This window comes from Lonchura striata, chromosome 2 (genome assembly GCF_050655825.1).
Source record: "Lonchura striata isolate lonStrDom1 chromosome 2, ASM5065582v1, whole genome shotgun sequence".
NCBI classification, from domain to species: domain Eukaryota; kingdom Metazoa; phylum Chordata; class Aves; order Passeriformes; family Estrildidae; genus Lonchura; species Lonchura striata.
The window spans coordinates 102,839,476-102,860,053 of NC_140704.1; positions in this window are offsets into that span (position 1 = coordinate 102,839,476).

Below are 20,578 nucleotides of genomic sequence, written 5' to 3' on the forward strand. Positions count from 1 at the left end.
AGAGCTGCTTTCTCCGGGAATCCCGCGAAGAGAGAGAGAGCTGCTTCTCTCGGAGTCCCGCAAAGAAGAGGGAGAGCTGCTTCTCTCGGAATCCCGCGAAGAGAGAGTGAGAGAGCTGCTTCTCTCGGAGTCCCGCGAAGAAGAAGGAGAGAGCTGCTTCTCCCCTCTGGGTGGGACTCCCTTCATTGAATCAGTCGAAGGTGTATACACAAACCATTGTCTCTGAGAGAGATAACAAAAAAACCTGTCCAACCGGTTCGCCTTCGACAGATGGCAAATGGAATACAAGCTTATTTTACAACCCAGGACATTATCCACCCCTTATTCTATTTCCATCTGCCCACCATGAAATCTTACACCCAGTTCTCTCTTAAGACCAAGTTTCCCTGTGGTACACAGCGGGTCTCCCCATCTTCCTGCATTACCCACCAAGTGTAACCAGGTCCTTGAGCAAAGACAATCCCACGAATGGGTTGGTCTTTGCCTGAGGTGGGATTAATCCAAACAGTTTTCCCTAAAATACCTTTCATATGTACTACAGGGACCTTATCTCCATCTACTGCGTGTAAGGGTTCTGACTGAGCAGGGCTAGCTCGATTGACAGACCCCCGGGTGTTGACTATCCAGGTTGCTTTTGTCAGGTTAATTTCCCAGTTTCTAAATGTTCCCCCACCAAGTGCCTTCAGGGTAGTCTTAAGGAGTCCGTTGCACCGTTCAACTTTGCCGGCAGCTGGAGCATGATAGGGAATATGATATATCCATTCGATACCATGTTCTCTGGCCCAGGTGTTGATAAGGCTGTTCTTGAAATGGGTGCCGTTGTCAGACTCAATTCTCTCAGGGGTGCCGTGTCTCCACAGGACTTGCTTTTTTAAGCCTAAGATGGTGTTCCGGGCAGTGGCATGAGGTACAGGGAAAGTCTCCAGCCATCCAGTGGTGGCTTCCACCATGGTCAGCACGTAGCGCTTGCCTTGGCGTGTCTGGGGCAGTGTGATATAGTCAATCTGCCAGGCCTCCCCATACTTGTACTTGGACCACCGCCCACCATACCATAGGGGCTTCACTCTCTTGGCCTGTTTGATGGCAGCACACGTCTCACAGTCATGGATAACCTGGGAAACACTGTCTATGGTTAGATCCACCCCTCGGTCTCGTGCCCACTTGTAGGTGGCATCTCTGCCCTGATGACCTGAGGCATCATGAGCCCATCGAGCCAGGAACAACTCCCCCTTATGGTGCCAATCTAAGTCTATCTTTGACACCTCTATTTTTGCTGCCTGATCTACCTGCTCGTTGTTTCGGTGCTCCTCATTAGCCCGACTTTTGGGGACATGGGCATCTACATGACGGACTTTCACCGTCAGCTTTTCCACCCGAGAGGCAATGTCTTTCCATATATCAGCAGCCCAGATTGGCTTTCCTCTACGTTGCCAGTTGGCTTTCCTCCACCTTCCCAGCCAGCCCCACAGAGCATTGGCTACCATCCATGAATCAGTATAAAGGTAGAGCTTTGGCCACTTCTCTCTTTCAGCAATGTCCAGAGCCAGCTGAACGGCCTTGAGTTCGGCGAGTTGGCTCGATCCACCTTCTCCTTCGGTAGCTTGTGCAACTTGGCGTGTGGGGCTCCATACGGCTGCTTTCCACTTCCGGTTCATCCCTACAATGCGACAGGAACCATCAGTGAAAAGAGCGTAGCAGGTCTCTTCTGCTGGTAGTTGGTTGTATGGTGGAGCCTCTTCAGCCCTTGTCACTTGTACCTGCTCCTCATCATCAGTGAGACCAAAGTTTTCACCTTCTGGCCAGTTCGTAATTATCTCCAAAATCCTAGGGCGATTCAGGTTTCCAATACGGGCGCGTTGAGTGATGAGGGCAATCCATTTGCTCCATGTTGCGTCAGTGGCATGGTGGGTAGTAGGAACCTTTCCTTTAAACATCCACCCCAGCACCGGTAGTCGGGGTGCCAGGAGGAGTTGTGTTTCTGTGCCAATTACCTCCGAGGCGGCTTGAACTCCTTCAAAGGCAGCCAAGATTTCCTTCTCTGTGGGAGTGTAGTTGGCTTCAGACCCTCTGTAACTTCGGCTCCAGAATCCCAGTGGTCGGCCTCGAGTCTCCCCAGGCACTTTCTGCCAAAGGCTCCAGGACAACCCATGGTTCCCGGCTGCAGAGTAGAGCACATTCTTGACCTCTGGTCCCGTTCTGACTGGGCCAAGGGCTACAGCATGAGCGATCTCCTGCTTGATCTGGGTGAAGGCTTGTTGCTGCTCAGGGCCCCAGTGGAAATCATTCTTCTTTCGGGTAACCAGATAAAGAGGGCTCACAATCTGGCTATACTCAGGAATGTGCATTCTCCAGAAACCTATGGCACCCAGGAAAGCTTGTGTTTCCTTTTTGCTGGTTGGTGGGGACATAGCTGTGATTTTGTTGATGACCTCAGTGGGAATCTGGCGCCGTCCATCTTGCCATTTCACTCCCAGGAACTGGATCTCTCGGGCAGGTCCCTTGACTTTGCTCTTCTTGATGGCAAAGCCAGCTTCTAGTAGTATCTGGATGATCCTCTCACCTTTCTCAAACACTTCTGCCGCTGTGCTCCCCCACACAATGATGTCATCAATGTATTGCAGGTGTTCTGGAGCCTCACCCTTTTCCAGTGCAGCCTGGATCAGTCCATGGCAGATGGTGGGGCTGTGTTTCCACCCCTGGGGCAGTCGGTTCCAGGTGTACTGCACGCCCCTCCAGGTGAAAGCAAACTGAGGCTTGCATTCTGCTGCCAGAGGAATGGAGAAAAACGCATTAGCAATATTAATGGTGGCATACCACTTTGCTGCCTTGGTCTCCAGCTCGTACTGGAGTTCCAGCATGTCCGGCACAGCAGCGCTCAGCGGTGGAGTCACTTCATTTAAGCCACGATAGTCCACAGTCAATCTCCATTCTTTGTCAGATTTGCGCACAGGCCAGATGGGGCTGTTGAAGGGTGAGTGGGTTTTGCTGACCACCCCTTGGCTCTCCAGCTCCCGAATCATTTTGTGGATGGGGATCACGGCATCTCGATCCGTCCGATACTGCCGGCGGTGCACTGTCGAGGTCGCAATTGGCACGCGTTGTTCTTCCACCCTTAGGAGTCTTACTGCAGAGGGGTTTTCTGACAGTCCAGGCAAGGTGTTCAATTGCTTAATGTCTTCTGCCTCTACAGCGGCTATTCCAAAAGCCCACCTGAGTCCCTTTGGGTCTTTGTAATATCCGTTCCGGAGGAAGTCTATGCCTAGGATACACGGAGCATCTGGGCCAGTCACTATAGGGTGTTTCTTCCACTCCTTCCCAGTCAGGCTCACCTCAGCTTCCACCAGAGTCAATTGTTGTGATCCCCCTGTCACACCAGCAATGGAAACAGGCTCTGCCCCCACATGTCCCGATGGTATCAGAGTACACTGTGCACCAGTATCAACTAAAGCATCATATTTTTGTGGCTCTGATGTGCCAGGCCATCGGATCCACACTGTCCAGAAGATCCGGTTTTCCCGTGCCTCTCCCTGGCTAGAGACAGGGCCCCTCTAACACTGGTTATCATTCCTTCCCTGGGCATACATACTAGAGGTCCCTTCAAGGGGGTCTGACAGATCGTACCCACAAGCTTGGTCACGGGAGGTTGAGGCTACCTTCACTTTGGTGGAACTCCCCCGGTTAGAGTTTCCCTCCTTGAGTTGACGGACCCGTGCTGCCAGGACAGAGGTGGGTTTCCCATCCCACCTCCCCATGTCTTCCCCATGGTCACGCAGGAAGAACCACAGATTAGCCCTTGGGGTGTACCCTCTCTCTCTAGCTGGGGATTGTTGGGTGCTGATTCTGGGGCCTGTGACTCTCACGGGTGCTGTATTAACCTTCCTTATCTCCTCCCTCATCTCTTCTTTAAACTCCTTAATCACAGCTGAGATATGAGCCTGCATTGGGCCATTAATCATACTCTCATAATTCCTAAGTTTGTTGGCAACAGAACCTATTGTCTCCCGGTGGGTGTCAGCATTGATCGTTGCAATGAAGGTGGCGTATTGAGATGGCTCAAGATTTGCCAGACTCCACAGCATTTGTCCCGTACACCTGACCTTGTCAGGGTCATTATTGTGTCGTCCATCCCTCCCAAAGAGTACCTCCAATACTGCCACTTCTCTCAGCTGTTGGATCCTTTCCTCGAGGGTCTTCCAGCGCATTCTATGATGGTGCTCTTGCATTCTCTCTCTGTGGATAAACCTCTCCCTGACACTCATTAAGAGCCGCTCCCAGAGAGAAAGGGACCCTGGTTCCCTTACAAAAACCTGATTTATACCCGAGTCCTGGGTCAAGGGTCCCAAGTTCCTTGCCTCACCACCGTCCAGCTGCACGCCTGTACCCATAAGATCCCAAACCCGGAGTAGCCAGGTAGCATAAGCCTCACGCCCTCGTCGCACAATGTCTTTATGCAGATTGCGAAGACTTTCGTACGTCAGGGACTCGGTGATGATAGCAATCTCTGGCTCCCCTGTGGGTTGTGAGGTTCCTCCATTCCTGTCCCTATCTGCAGGGTGCTCTGCTTTCACCTTAGACTTCCTTGTTTCTACCGGGGCCACTGCTGCTGACCGTGACTGCCTTTGTGGTTCAGCTGGAACCTGGACAGTTGTAACATCTGTGGGTTCCACAGCTGTACTATTAGACTGTCCCTTCTCAAGGCAAAGGGCCGGTTTCTCACCAGCTGGGGAAATGCACTCCTTCAGCATCTCTCGTATCTCCTTAACCAGAACCCTCACCCAATCTGGGCGGTTCATTTCTGAGGTGGGCTGTGGGGCAGGGTCAGGCTCTGGAGCAGCAGCATCTCGAGTCTGTGGTGTAGGTGTGAGGGTAGTTATCCAGGTTAATCTTCCCTTATCTCTGAATGCTAAATATAACAGGACTATCAGCAACACCACCCATTGTATGGTATCATTAGCACTTATAAAGGATCTTAACCCTTTGAGAACTGGTGGAACAGACCCAAAAAGATGGTTAAAAGGTTGAGAGAAAGTTTGCCCAGGTGCTATTTCCTCGCAGTAGGTACCGTTATTAAAGTAACCCCAAAAACATACAGTTAACGTGTGATAGCTATGAATCCATGTACCTGCCTTCCAGAGGAAATTAAAGATCCATGAATTCCTCACCCAATTAACCCAGAAGCCAAACTTGATAACAGACACCGTAGCCTTAGTCATAGGACCCATTTTTAGATAAGGGTCTGCAAATGGGAAAAGTATAGCTACGATCACATGCCACCCAAACCAAGGTAAACTAGACCACATGGTGATGCTGAAGATGTTTTTACACACAACAAAACCAAATTACTTAAGAACTGTTAATCCTTTTTCCCTCTCAATGCCCTCGGGCCCCACGTTGGGCGCCAAATTCTGTCTTGGTTAGACAAGACAGGAGTCTGTGAAAGAGGGCAAAGCCTCCTGTGCAATGGAGAACGGCAAACCCCCCTCCCTCTGAATTACGAGGATCTTTAAATTAAAAGGCTCTCAGGCAAAGATATGGGAGTGGGAGTAACAATTCTTTACTAGGAGAAAACTAGACAACAATTTAAAAAGGAAAATGCAATCGGTACAAACAAAACTAGTGAAAGAAAAAGTCTAGAACCTGAGGAATGCCAGTATCAGGTTTTGCTGGGACAATTGCTTTCCCTTGCAATAGTTGATGAGTTGCAGCTGAAGTGGTGATCTTTAGAAGGGTATAATTTTCCTCTGAAGATCTGGTGGCAGTGGGGGCCGGTTTTCCTCTGCGCCGGGGTTGCCTCTGAGCTCCGCTGCCGTCGCCTCTGCGCGCGCCGGCTGCTTCGCTGCGGGTGCCGCCGAAGAGAGAGCGAGAGAGAGAGCTGCTTTCTCCGGGAATCCCGCGAAGAGAGAGAGAGCTGCTTCTCTCGGAGTCCCGCAAAGAAGAGGGAGAGCTGCTTCTCTCGGAATCCCGCGAAGAGAGAGTGAGAGAGCTGCTTCTCTCGGAGTCCCGCGAAGAAGAAGGAGAGAGCTGCTTCTCCCCTCTGGGTGGGACCCCCTTCATTGAATCAGTCGAAGGTGTATACACAAACCATTGTCTCTGAGAGAGATAACAAAAAAACCTGTCCAACCGGTTCGCCTTCGACAGATGGCAAATGGAATACAAGCTTATTTTACAACCCAGGACAGGATGACTTTGGCACCAGCTGGAAATGAGGGTGAATAAAGGATAGTGCGTCAGCCAGTCTGAATTTTCTTTCAGCTAGACATGGAGCATAATGCCATTTGAACCTCGATTTGCTGATATATATTTTCTCCTATTCATTTCCCATAGTCTGATATGTCATGTGGTTAATTTATTTCTTGAGAGATGTAGCTGTTATTACACTTGAGGCCATCTAGCTGTATTTTTCTTTGTTTGTAATGCTTCTGTGCTTAGTTATACTTTCAGAATTCTGAGGAAAAGATGGTGTACTTTGTCATAAGGTATAAATCATCTTCACAAAGCCTATTTTAAACTCTAGATACATGCTTAGGGAAGGGAACAACATCAGTAGTTGTACATCAGATAATTTAGTTAACACTATAGGCTATGGTGATTATTAGTACCATTGCAAATGTTGCTGTGCAACCCGGCCTCCAAAAAAGATTTGTAATGAATGAACAGTGCAATTGAGTTACCTAACTTTGTGGTGCTGTTCTTCATTCATTAAGAAAAGAGAACAAAAGAAAAGACAAAGCTTTGCTATATGATGACAGTATAAAGCAAAATTATCTGTCTAAGAAAAGATGTGCTATTAACTACAGTGGTTAATTTGATTTTAGCAAGTGATAATTAGTTTCTTTTACCCCAGTTTCCTGGCCTCCATGGAGTGCCTTCCTCTTGTCTCTCAAAAATCTACAGTCATTCAGTCAGGTCAACTTTAGACCTACAGATCAAATTATTGCTTAAGTAAGTCCTACTGAACTAGCAATTTTCACCTTTTAGTCTTTGTGCTAATGAGTTTTTAATGATTGTGTTAATTTAGGTGAGAAGTAACTCATTTTAGTAGTGCAAATCAATGCAATTTTTTTGTGTAATTTGATGTACAGTCAGCCCAGCAACCAGTGGCAAGTGAAGAGAAATTCATATTCATGAAATTTAGTTAATATTATGTCAGCTTATAATTTCACACAAGGTAGGGGTGAACAAGGCAAAATATTTGGCAAATCATTTCAGTGAAGAGTTATCTAAACCATAAATTTGTGTTCCTATGTGAAGTAGAGAACTAAATTACATCAGGCACTTTGCACACTTCAAAAATTAGATTTTATAACTAGAGTTCTAATGTAAGTCAATAAGCTGGTTCTTACCTATTCAATTATGCAAAGAAAAAATAAGTGTATTGAGCATATGTATTCCATCAGGTAAGTATATGTGATACAAAGCATCCTCAACATAGAAAAAACATCAGGTCAAATCCTGAGATACCTGTACCTGTAGAACTAAAATACAAGTAGACTCCATACAAAGGCAAATTTATGTAGTGGGATTTTCTATTTGTTATTTTATGTGATAAGGAAGAAACTCCAGCAGATCTTTACATATGTAACAGTAAATACTGTGCATAAATAAGGGTGAAGTCAGCAGGTCAGTTTCCAAAAAGAACTACAAGTATAATCTTGTCATGGGAGAGCAAACAAGAATATCATTTATCACTAAATATTATTTTCCCTTTAAGGTAACAAGTAGTTCTCCAGGTAATAAACATTAATAGTGTTAACTAGAGAAGTCAAAGAAAGACCCCTGAGCAACTAGAGAAATGTCAGGTACTCATATCACAAATTTAAATGCTGAAATTCTTGAATGCTTATCTTTAGTTGTAAATGCAAGACAATTGCATTTTCATTTTCTTTATTCACTATTGAGCTATTGGTATTTGTTATGAAATTAAAACTAGAATATATGTAGTTAATGAGAAGATCTTATTCATCAAGGATGAGAGCAGTCTCATTCAGTACATTTTTTAATAAATTGCAAAATTGCCAAGGTTTGAAAGAAGAGCCATGAACATGATCTCTTATTATTAGCTACTGTCAGGAAGACCCTGCATGTCTGTCAGTCATCAGGACAATTACCAATATAGCAGTCTCAAACTGAGGGTCAAAACTTGACATGTTGTGAGTGAAGAACTAAAATGTGAATGAATTCCAACCTGAAACTCACAGCTTTAAATACATCATTAAATACATTTAATGATGAAATTTTACTTCAGCTATCATGCTTATGTATCTACACCCAAATGTTATAATCTACTGAGAGAAAACTAGACAACTGTTACAATCTTTAAGGGGCAAAGATATGATGGGAAGAGGTCATGTAGTAGCTTTCTACAACAGCCTGAAAGAGGTTGTATCAAGGTGTGTGTCATCCTCTTCTCCCAGGCAACCAGCAACAGGATAAGGGGACAAAACCATAAGCTGTGCCAGGGGATGTTCAGGCTGAACAACAGGAATAATATCTTCATGGAAAGGGTTGTTAAGAATCGGAATGGAGTGGCCAAGAGGTGGTGGAGTCACCATCCCTGGACATGTTGAAGGAACAAAAGGACATGTCATGTAGTGCTATAGTCTACTTGACAAGGTGGAGATCATTTAAAGTTGGACTTGATGATCTTGGAGGTCTTGACCAGCCTGAAGAATTATGTGATTCTGTGATTATTCCTTCCTGTTCTCTCCCCATTTCATTGTTTCCACCATTCAAACAAGATTAGGAGTGATAAAAGGATTTAGCAGTTTTTAAGAAAATATCATTTTTATTCTGTGTCACACTGCCAGTAAGTTGTCCAAAAATGATAGGATAAATCAAACATCTGTTTGAGTAGCTACCTATCTTTGGTTAAACATGCATGTGGTTATCTTTCTGATAACCTCAGAGTATCAACAATGCCAAGAGAAAGTATACTGTAAAATTTAAAACTGGCATTCTACTACATCCAAGAAAGGAATATAAGGTCTGCTCCTCTGAATCACATAGGGTTAGCTAGCTTGCACTGAAGGGAAAAAAATCCACCAAAACTAAAAAGCAATAAAAAAAATAAAAAAACCCCAAACAATCCCCCAGCCTAACAAACAGGAAAACAACATCAAAACAAAAACCATCAAAACAAATGAAAACAAAAGCCAGATCCATAAGCTAAAAACTCCTCAGGATGCACAAGACGCAGCAATGAGAAAACCTTTGCTTCTACCTATGGAGTTTGCTGGTACTGTTTTCTTGAGGCTGCCCTCCCCAAATGGGCAAAACCTAACAGGGTTCTAGCAGCAGATTTCAGAGAGAAAAAGTTGTTGCATAAGTATCTTAGTAGAGGATTCAGGATGAGATTCTTCTTCATTTTAACAACATATCTTCCAGTTAAAACTACAGAGAGAAAGTATGAAGATATAGATCAAAAATATTATCCAGTCTGATTTAAAGTTGACTTATGAAATTGGTTTCATTGATTCATTCTGGCCTAATTATTTTTAATATAGTGCCAGTGAACAACATTTTATGTGAAACAACTGCTGCTGGAGTTCTTACTAGCTAGCAAATTCAGCAGAAAATATGTGTGCCAGAATTGTGCTGAGAATCTGTGTATGCCACAGCATGTCCATCTGCTGTATACAACACATGCCAGTTTCTTCAGTATGCACTGGAAAGGCAAGGATGGTGTAGGGAAGCAGAATTAAATTTAGAATATAAATAAGACATATCATACATGATTACCACACCCATTCCTTTTTTTTTTTTTTAATTTTAATACCTCCTTTCACATTATTCTGTTAAGGTCATTGGCTATATGTCATTTTCTAAGTTATCTAAATGATAACTTTGCACTAAAATGAGTTATTCACACTAACAACCACATTTTTAATTCATTATAGTAGCAAGCTTTCAAAATTCCAGAAATAGGTAAAATTAGAGCTGCCAACTTCTACTATGCATCCCTGTTTCTCTAGTCACAATTTCTGGCACATGTTCCAACAACACAAATCTCTTTTTTGAAATTCTGATATTACATGGAAAATAGGACAACCTAAATCTACCACTAAATACAAGCCAGGCTCTGTAAAATTCATGCACTGACTAATCTCATTGCATCTGCATAGTCTCACTGAGGATAACTACTGCTGTGTATAAAACACAAATCTAAGTGGAGGTCAAGGAAGAGATGGTAGGCCTATCTAGAAAAGAACAATTTTACCAAGCAACTAACCAGCAAACAGCAATATATTTTTTTACACAGGCAAAACCTCTGCAGATAACATACAAATATCTGTTTGCTGCTATACAACTGTGCAGTTGAAATTTATATGACTCTTAAGATAGGAATTTTTGTTTCATCCATCTGGGAAGTTCTTCAATTAAGACACAATCTCTAGACATATTCAGACAGGAAATTATACCTCTCATAAATTGTGTAGAAATTGATAATGTTAAATCCCAGGAAAGAGATGCAGTCATTTTGAAACTGTCAGAAAAGCAATACAGAGCTCAGCCATACCACTTAGGCACAACCTGGTGTTGTGAAACTAAAGTGTATCAGAAGCAGCAAAGCAGAGAGAGTATTTGTGAGATAGCTAGTTCACTTTTAAGTGGCAAGTGACCTCCCATCTGCACTGGAGGTGAGTAAAGACAGCCAGAGAAGGCAAACAACTCTAGCTCTCCCTGTCTTTTCTCTTTCTTACTTTTTTTTCTTTAATTTTATATTTTGTTTTGTTTTGTTTGTTATTTTGTTTGGTTGGTTTTTGGTTGTTTTTTTTTTTGTTAGTTTGTTTTCTTTTACTTTTGGTTTTGGTTTTTCTTGCTCATTTCAGGGTTTCACCTTGGCATGTTAGTGAAAGAAGTATATTTTAGTGTACTTCTCTGAAAGGCTGCATTAATTTGTCATTTGTATTACAGTAGGAAACAACCTTGATGCAGCCTGGTAGCACAGCTGGTTTCAGGGACTTCCATCACTTACTTATGCAAATTTTTGTGCAAGAAATGAAAGACAGATTGGTTTGGTCAGTGATTTTCATTATAGTGTCTGTTTTTTTTGGTTTTTTTTTCTGACAACAGCTGGATGCAAGCAGAGAAGTAACTTTTTCAGAGGTATATTAGATTTAAAATTCAGTGTTCATTTAGTTTGCATGAAAACAGTTCTGACTGATTGACTTATCTGTGAATTTCAGTCTAGAAGGCCTGAGTTAAAATAGAGTGATAGTTTTCCAAGATAGCTTTTCACTTTGTATTGTCTTTGGAAAGCTAAGCATCTTTTTGTATAAGTGTAGAAAATTTGCTTTAGAATATGGATTTAATTTTCTGATACCATGCTCCTAATAACAACAATTTTTATTGCTTACATATTTAAACATAGAATTAAAAAAAACACTATTTTCTTTATGTGTCTAAATAATAATACAGTAAAGGCAAATCTGAAGTCATAGAAACATTCTTTAAAGAAATGCAGATCATCAGCGTTTTCAGTTTATACTTGATTAAATTTCCATCTTTTGCACAGAAACACTTCTTGTAATATAAATACACTTTTTTTGTCTTTAGAAGAGGTATTTGTTCATAGTGTTTTTCCACTCTGCAAGAATCACACTACAATGAATACTTATTCTGTTGTCTCACCATATACTATTAAAGAAAAGAGTCCCATATTTTGATAGCTACTTTCATCCTCCCTCTTCCATAATTCTCTTTTTTATATAAGTATATAGAATAGACAATTTTTAAAAAGTCAAAACCAAATTGATTTCAGTGAAATGACCAGAGTCAATGGACACAAAGTAAAATACAGGAGGTTTCCCCTGAATAACATTTTTTTTTTTCCTGTGAGGCTGACTGAACACTGGCAGTATTGCTCAAATAATTTGAGGAGTGCTCCACCTTGGAGACATTAAAAGGTCCAAAGTAATCAGTTAGGAATGCTACTGTTTGGGCAGGAAGGATGGATCAGATTAACTCCAGAGGTATTTTTAAACCTCAACCCTTCTGTGTTTCTGTATTACTGAGTTTACATTTGAAAACTGCTTAACAATGCCTTCTGGAGCAGAAGTGTATTTTTTAAATGGTTTTCCTTCCCTGATCCTAGTTAACAGTACTTAATGAAATATCTCCGAGCTGGAAAACAATCCAAAATATTGGCCCTGGGCAAACACATCAACCTTTTAACTTTGCTGCAGAATTACTGAGTTGAGAAATTTCAAAGAATTTTTAACATCAGTTTGGTGCTTAGTCTGACCTCTTATGGAATACTCATCTATATGTCAAAGGAGATGGTGCAAAGAAGGATACTCTGCACATTCAAGGCTTTGCAGGCTCATAGCTGTCTTGTCACCATAAATGCATACACGTGGGAAAGGAGAAGAACTAGTTAAATTATATGTCTCAATTTCTAAGGCTCCTTCTGATCTTTAAAAATCTTGTTTAAGTCTTGCTTATTATTTAAGTCTGAAACTACTTTGAGCTGGCTCGTGAAATCAGTCAATGTTCAGTTTTTCTGTACTGTTCCATTGTATAATTATTCTTTCTTTTATTTAACCATCCCAACATGCATCTTTGTCCTCATGGCATGGACCCGTAGCCCCCCTGCTGCTCTTCCACTGACCCCAGAGCTCTCTCTAGTGTTTTACCTTTCCAGCCTCTAGTGTTGCCCCCATTCCTGTTTTTCTTTAAACTCCACAAAAAGCCCATTGTCACTGTTAACATGTTAACTTTGTTCTGGCAGAAAACACTCTCATCCTAAATTTACAAAATCTTTCTCATTCATTGGAAATAGAAAATCTGCATATGTAATGTAGGAGATTTTAGTTAAACACTAAGAATTTTAGGTATACTCCCATTTGCTATTTGAAGTATCTGTCACATACTTGTTTCACAACTCACAGTGGAACCAGATACACATAAGTGTACTGAAAAATATAAGAGCTATGTTGATGAGGAAACCCAGACGTAAAATCTGGCTCAGTTGAGAAAAATATTTTTTTTTAAATATTACTTTTTCATGTTTAAAAATTGAAAACCAAATAAACAGTTTTAAAGGCCGTACTGGAGTATAATTAGCATTTCCTTTTTATATTTTAGATTTGATATTTTTAATCTGTCACTGGTTCTCTAATTAAAAAATGGAGTTAGCAATGTTTTGCTAACTGTCATTCTTGTAACAAAGGTTATGCAGTCATAAATGCCAGATAGAAATTACAAAGAAATATTTTTACACCTACATGTATACTTGTGAGTGTATATATCTCTCACACACTCACTCTTTCTTTTAATATTTTATTTTTGTCTTTTGATTTTCCATTTTAATTTTTGCACATCTCAGATGTATTGAGTTATGTTTTCTTGCTAGAAAAGGTCATGGTCTCCAACTAGGATCCATAGTGATTTAAATACTACATGATTTCTAAGAACACTGACATACCTTTATCTTCGACTATTTGACACGTTGTATGAAACCACTTGGCTGTAACCTTTTTCATGTAACTTAAAGGCTAAAGTGTACTTGTTTGCCTGTTCTTTTTCCCAGGTTGCAAACTCTAATGAGGGTTGAAGCAAGCACTAAATGAATCTGTTCTCACAAGTCATTAACAAGGAATGAGACTAGAATAATGGTATTCATTTTTTGCAGCAGCGTTTCTCTTGTGATGTTTTTAGGAGATACTAAGAAAAGAATTTTCTGAAGCTCTGTGATTGCAAGTTTGTCCAGGCACAAGAGAAAAGCCTTGCAATGAAGCACAGAAATTCTGAAATTGGAAGATCTTTCTGACAGGATGACCTTCAAAATCTAACAAAGTATTTCATCACATAGAGACTCCAAGTATGAGCAGTGAAAATCATCGAGAGACAAAAGGGTTTGTGCCCTTCTAAGGCAATGTGACAGTCTGAATTTCTGGTTCATCAAACCCAACAAGGCTGGACACTGAGAGCAATGATGAAAAACCATCAATAGGCAGTGCAAGCTGTAGCAGGTCAAAACAACAGGACAATTTGACATTCTGGTTTGGTAATATCTGTAAAACTTGCCCAGAAAATTCTGCTGTTGTGAGCAATAGGAATATTTGGTCAGGATTTAGGAAAGGCAGGCAGGAAACAGGGAGAGAATATTGCTGCCTTTGGGCAAGTACACTTAGAGAGGCAAGCTCTGCTTTCTCTAATCAGAGATCATTAACTCACTTTTTTTTCTATTGCATGATTAAGCTCTAAAAAAGTGTCAACCATGTAATACATCCTAGAAGATCATTCCCTACGTGTTTGTCCTTTTCGTTAGTGCAGTTTCCTAACTTTTTCCAACCAAGCTGCTGGGGAATCCAATATTCTTGAAAAGCTACAAGTAACATTCTAACAAAATTTGAGCCAAGTCTTTGCTAATCAATACAGTCAAACTGGCCTGATGTAGAATTTTTCTCAGAAAATTTGTAAGCAAAATATAACATTTTAAAATGAAGGATTTAATTTTAGAATATTTTGACTTTTTAGTAAGGAGGAAGAAAGTAAGAAGGAAATTATCCTGCAGCTGAAAAGTGAATAGCTATTCATCAGACCCACTATTTAGCTACCTGCTATTAAAACATCATCTATCCAACCATTTTTTATCAATATTTGTAAATGTTTTATATCAGCATATGTTACTATTGGATTATGATTTTGGTTATATTTAGTAATGATTTGATGAACTAAAGTAATAATCATGGATTCCACTCTACTGGCATACATTAGAATGTCAAAAAGTCTTTAATTTTGCAGTAAAATAGACAGATAAATATTTGTAGACAGTCAGGATGGTGTCATATGACTTAAGATGGTACAGATAGGATAAAGCGAGATATCTTGTGAAAAAATGTGAGAATAGATATTATAGTCATAGAATTTTTTCTCCATTCTGCCAAAAGTGAAATGTGATAAAGGATGTTGCTGGAAAAGAGAGTGAATTTGAACATATTTATATTCTGTGAGGTTTTAGTGCACATGGTCAACTAGGATCCTAAGAATCTCAAACTTTGCTTCTGTCAGGTTTTGTGGTTATATATTTTCTGCATTATCCCTTTCTGGATAATGTATGTGGCAGTAGAGCCTTTGTCTCATTTGCAAAAAAAACAAATCCAGTATGTTGTTTCTAGAAATCAGCAAAGCCAGTCTTCACTCAAGGCTGCAACTCTGGGTGAAGCCATTATTTATAACAGTCCTTTGAAGGATCAGGTAGAAAACCAAACAGATGTCAAGATAACAGGAAAGGATGGGTGTGATACTGTTGGTACAAAGTACATTATCATGCATAATGTACTAAGACTAGATTGTCTAACAGTAGCTCCAGTAAGAAAAGACTAGTTTTCTTTTGATATATGTCAAAATATAATGTTTGATTAGAGGTGCTTCATCTGAAAAGGTATGAACTGAATAACTTGAGAGATCATGTTCATTACTACTGAAGCCAGATGACATAATGTAAACAGAAGATCTGTCTATACCATGCATCCTGTAGTCTGAGTCCCACACTGAGCCCACTGTGACTAAATACTTGTGGCTTTATCTCCTGAAAGACATTTACTGTGGAGGGTGGATATGAAATTTTGGTCAAAAAACATCCTGGTGAAATAAATAGTATGAAGCAAAATAGAATAACTGAGAAAATAAACCAAGAGATCTGCACGGCCATTTTCACATTTCCTTTTCTTTCTTGGAACACGTTGCCTCACAGGCATAGTATGGATTAGAGAATGAAGATAGATTAGAAATACAGAAAGACATAAATACTGATTGATAGAGATATATATATAGCTGTAGTTATAATCTTTTTAAGTTTTCTAGTCTCACTTCAGGATGAGCACTGTCATTTCACTTCGCTTCTACTCTGAGTCAAAAAAATCCAAGTAGAAAATAATGAAAAAAAATAATAGCACTAAACAGGAAAGAGAATCCACACACATGTAGTGTGCAAGCAGAAAGTGATTAATGCAGTGAAAAGTTTCAAGAAGACACCAGATGATACATTTTTCTCAAAAAGTATACCATGTCCTGGGCAGGTGCAGAATTTCTGTAAAAAGAGGTAGGAGCCATCTTAATTTAATTGACACAGGGTTGCAGTGATTGAAAGCAGCAGGAGAAGATCCTTTCCTGGCACCTTCCTGGCCTTCAAGTGCTTCTAAGATAGCTTGCCACAGAGGCAACAAACCAGCTGCTATCTTATTGCCTTTAGTTGCCCGATCCCAGACTCACACTCGTACTTCATCCCATAACTCCGTTGTAAAAGCAGTGCTGGCATTTAACCCTTTGACATGTGATTCTTCCCAGCATAAAACCAGTTTAAGAGAATGAGAAGCAACTGATTTGCCGTGTCTCTCTAAAAGTTCAGACATAAGTTTGAAAACATGTTTTTCTTCTGAGGACATACTACTGCCCATATTCCCCACAGCTCATCTTCAAAATCCAAAGGGATTGATGCTGGCCAGGCTCTTGCTTCCTTTCAACAGCACTTCAGTTCTGTGGGGCTCGCTGCTGGATGCCAGATAGGCAAATTGTCCTTCCTCACACAGGGCACCATTTGCAGTGATTGAAACATGCAGTGCAAGCATGGCAAAGCAAGCAAGAACGCAAGGCAAAGCCAGTTTATTTCACTAATCGCCTGTATTTACAGTTCTTTAACTTCCACACAAAATTTTCTACTCAGACTCCCTTGCACCTATTCCCTTAGCAACACAATCTTTTTGGTTGTCAAGTCCCTGTTACAACCTTTTGCGCCAGCGATATCCTTGTCCACATCCTCTCTCATCAGAGTGGTCAGATGTGGGGTCTTCACTTCTTGTTCTTGCCTTGAGCTTGTCTCTCTCACGGCTTCCACTGTACCAGGGCCAGGAAGTCTGCAGTGCTACCCAGCTCAGCTTCTGTAGCTGTCTGATCTTCCACACAGAGTCATTTCAGTTATCAGCTGGCATGTGGTATAAAAAATATGAAAGACTATTTCCTAGGAAATACAAATGAGCTATTTTTATTTTTTTTATTCCTTATTACAATGAGTACTTTGTCACAAATATGCTATAGCTTCAAATATTCTTTATTTTTTAATATTTTAAATGAGAAAAATAAAAATCACATAAAACCAATAATTATCCAGAAATGAAAAATTATATCATTAATTTAGTTCATATGAACCAAAGAAAAAACAAAAATGTATTTTCTAAAGGATTTAATAGTTTTAAAACTATGAAATGTTGCATGATTTTTATTTCAAGAGTCAGGTTTATTGCCATAAGAATGCAAGGTATTTGAAATAACCTAGTCCCAAAGGGATAAATCTGCAATCCAGAGAGAACTGCAAGGAATAAAAGCTTCTGCATTGATTTACTAAACTATCTCATTCCCTTTATCTTCAGGTCTTTTTTTTTTTTTTTTTTAACCACAATGAATTAAAAATATAAATGAGAAATTTAGCTGCAGTGTGGAAATCAATGAGCTGTTCAAGAGGAGTCTGCAGGATTTGTTTCCTTGACCTCAGTGTTGCCTTTGGTAATCTGTTTGAATAGGGTTCCTGTGTAATGGCAGGAGACAATTGGAAATGCCACAATTTATTATGCATATGAATTAAATAGACAATGCTTAATTTTCTAGTTCTTCTTTCAGAATCATTTTCTGTTTGACTGAAAAACTGCAACTCTGCTTTTCACTGAGTGAAATCACTGGAGACCGTAACAAGACAAGCCTAATTTATTTTCTTTCTCTTCTCTTCCATCCACCCGCAAAGCCTTTTTTCCCTATTTAATTTTAAATGCATTGATTATCTCCTATTAGGCTTAGTGAAGGCAGACTAACAACTGCTAACAGAATTCCATAAACAATAAATTAGCTTGTAGATTAAACTCTCCTGCATTATTTTTTCAAGGCTGTGATTAGACCTGTACAGATCTCAAAGTACTAAAGCTAAATAAAAGTCATCCCCCATGTCTAGTGCCCAGAAAGAAGACTAAAATACACTTTTCTAATGGTTTCAGCAGAATTCTGTTGTATTGAGTCTGATAAGATGGAGCTTTTTTCCCCACAGCAGCCCTCACAGTGCTGTGTTTTGCATTGGTAGCTAGAAAGGTGTTGATAATACACCAGTTTTTTGGCTACTGCTCAGCAGTGCTGGCACAGCATCAGCTCTGTCTCTCAGTGTTCTCCATACTCACCTGTAGGCTGGGGGTTGGGTAAGATTTTGTGAGGTGGCATAGCCAGGACAGCTGATCCCAAACGATCAAAGGGTTATTCCAGACCATAGAGTGTCTGCTCAGATATAAAATCTAAGGAAGAGAGGAGGAAGGGAAGGCATGCATTATTTATGATATTTATCTTCCAGAGCAACCACTGTGTGTGCTGAAACCTTGCTTCCTGGGAAGTGGTTGGACACTGTGTGCTGATGAAAAACAGAGAAAGAAGTCGTTGGTTTTCCTTTGCTCCTGCATGCATGAATTTTTTTTTTCTTTATTAAATCACCTTGATCCACAAGGAGTTCTTTCCATGTTATTTTCTCCCTGTCCTGCTGAAGAGGGCTGTGATAGAACAGCTTGGTGAACACCTGGCATCCAGCCAAAGTCCACTGACCACAGCTGCTTGAAGATCAAATGCTTGTTTAAAAGGCCAGAATCTCATAATATGGTAAGATATGTCAGGAGTGGGGTGTCCTGACCTTTATCTGTGGAAAAAGTAGTATAAGCTGATAGACTTATCTGCAATGATCCTATGCCTCTTTTATCACAGTTATAGGAGCAGAGTCTACTTCATGTTCAAGAAACTGCCAGTCCAGCTGCTTGCTCAGGGTATGGTCACCTATGAGGTCAGACCAGGTTGCTCAGAGCTGTGTTCAGTCAGGATTTAAAAACCCCAAAGGACAGAGAACTCAGCCTCTCTGGGTGGCCAACTTGGCTACCTGTCTGTCTTCGTGGGGAAACAACTTTCTTATTGGAATTTTTACCCATCGTCTCTTTAACTTGCCAAGAATGGTTGTAAAGAGACTGTCTTTGTCTTCCCAGAAAACCTAATGCACTGGGGACGTGCAGTTAGGTCCCCAAGCTTTATGTTCTTTAGAATGAGCCAGTTCTGGTCCTTCAGCCCCTTCGCCCAGGGTAAATACTTATCTCTGAGTGTTCCATGTGCTCTCTGTTGAAGTTGTTCCAGTTTGCTAACACATTTCTTATCCTGAAGTAAAGGGAAATATTTCTACAACAGTTTGAAGATGATGGAGTGGCCCTGGATGGACGTACAGCTGCATGAATTCCTTTTAGAATATATATGTACATATATATTTAAACAACTTTCATATATCTCTTTCTTCTGTCTTTCAGAATTAAATCTTTGAGGAGACACTATAACTATAATGCCACAAAAACTTGCAGTGATATTTGGTTTTATTAAAGGTATTTTCATAGATAAAAAACACATTAGTTTATTCTTTCTAACTTGATGTACTATCTAAAAAAAATTTTAAAAAATTGTTTTTCCTTCCTCCATGTTTTTCCTTTAAGATCTTTAGTTTCAGAAGTGTTGCTTGGTATCTTCTAGCATGTATCCAAGAATTACATGAAATCTGAGCAGCAGCCTCTACAAATCATTGAACTGTAAAAAATAAAGTACATTGACAATTATATTTTAGCAAGCTGTTCTGACACCAAGAGTATGTATAAATACTGTTGCACACTAGTTTGCAAAGATATTGGAATTGGCAAAAGTACTTAATACAGACCATTAATAAATTGTGACTCAGCCAACTCACTGTTATCAATGAATCATCAATGTGGTATCAAAGTCTATTCAAGACTGGGTGAATCTGGGACTTTTTCTACTTAAAGTTTTCTTTTGAATTCTTATTTTAAAAGGGTTCCTGTTGTCATTAATAGCAGAAAAAAAGAAAATGTCAAAGTAGTTGCATGATATAATTTAATAGACAATAAACAGTTTTGTAGAAAGCCTGTTAAAATGGCATTGTATGGTTTGAAAAATTGCAACTCTGATTTTAGATAAATAAATTTCAATTATTAGTTTGGTTGATAAAAATCCAATAAACAAGACTAGACTGCTTAAGAGCATCATGGTTACTCCTACCAAACACACTGTCATAATATAAAGAAACACATTTAAAGCATCCTATATTCAGTCATAGTCTGCCTCTTTTCATCAAAATTCCTAACAAATTATCATCTGTATTATTATGAAACAAAAGACTTGTAAAGCTGCTTCTGAAATATTTAAATAAGCTCAAGAAAAAAAATTAAAGTAAATGTAATTTTGACAATGGACATTAATGGAATTTTTAAAATTGTAATAAAGTTTTACATACATTACTTTTCTCCAAAGCAGAAAAGTAATCAAAATAGTTGCTAAAAATAATGTAATAAATAATGAATACTACAATGGGAAGCAGAGATGGAAGTCATAAGTATGTGGAGTATATCCATTATAACCTTAGGCTCTGCATGACATCAGCTAGAATTTGAACTGGGATGAATATGTTGAACAATTCTCAGATGATAAAATTGATATTTTGATCTAAACAAGCAGTGTGTGGCCTTTGTAGTTCTTTGGTCTGGGAACATTAAATAATGGAACA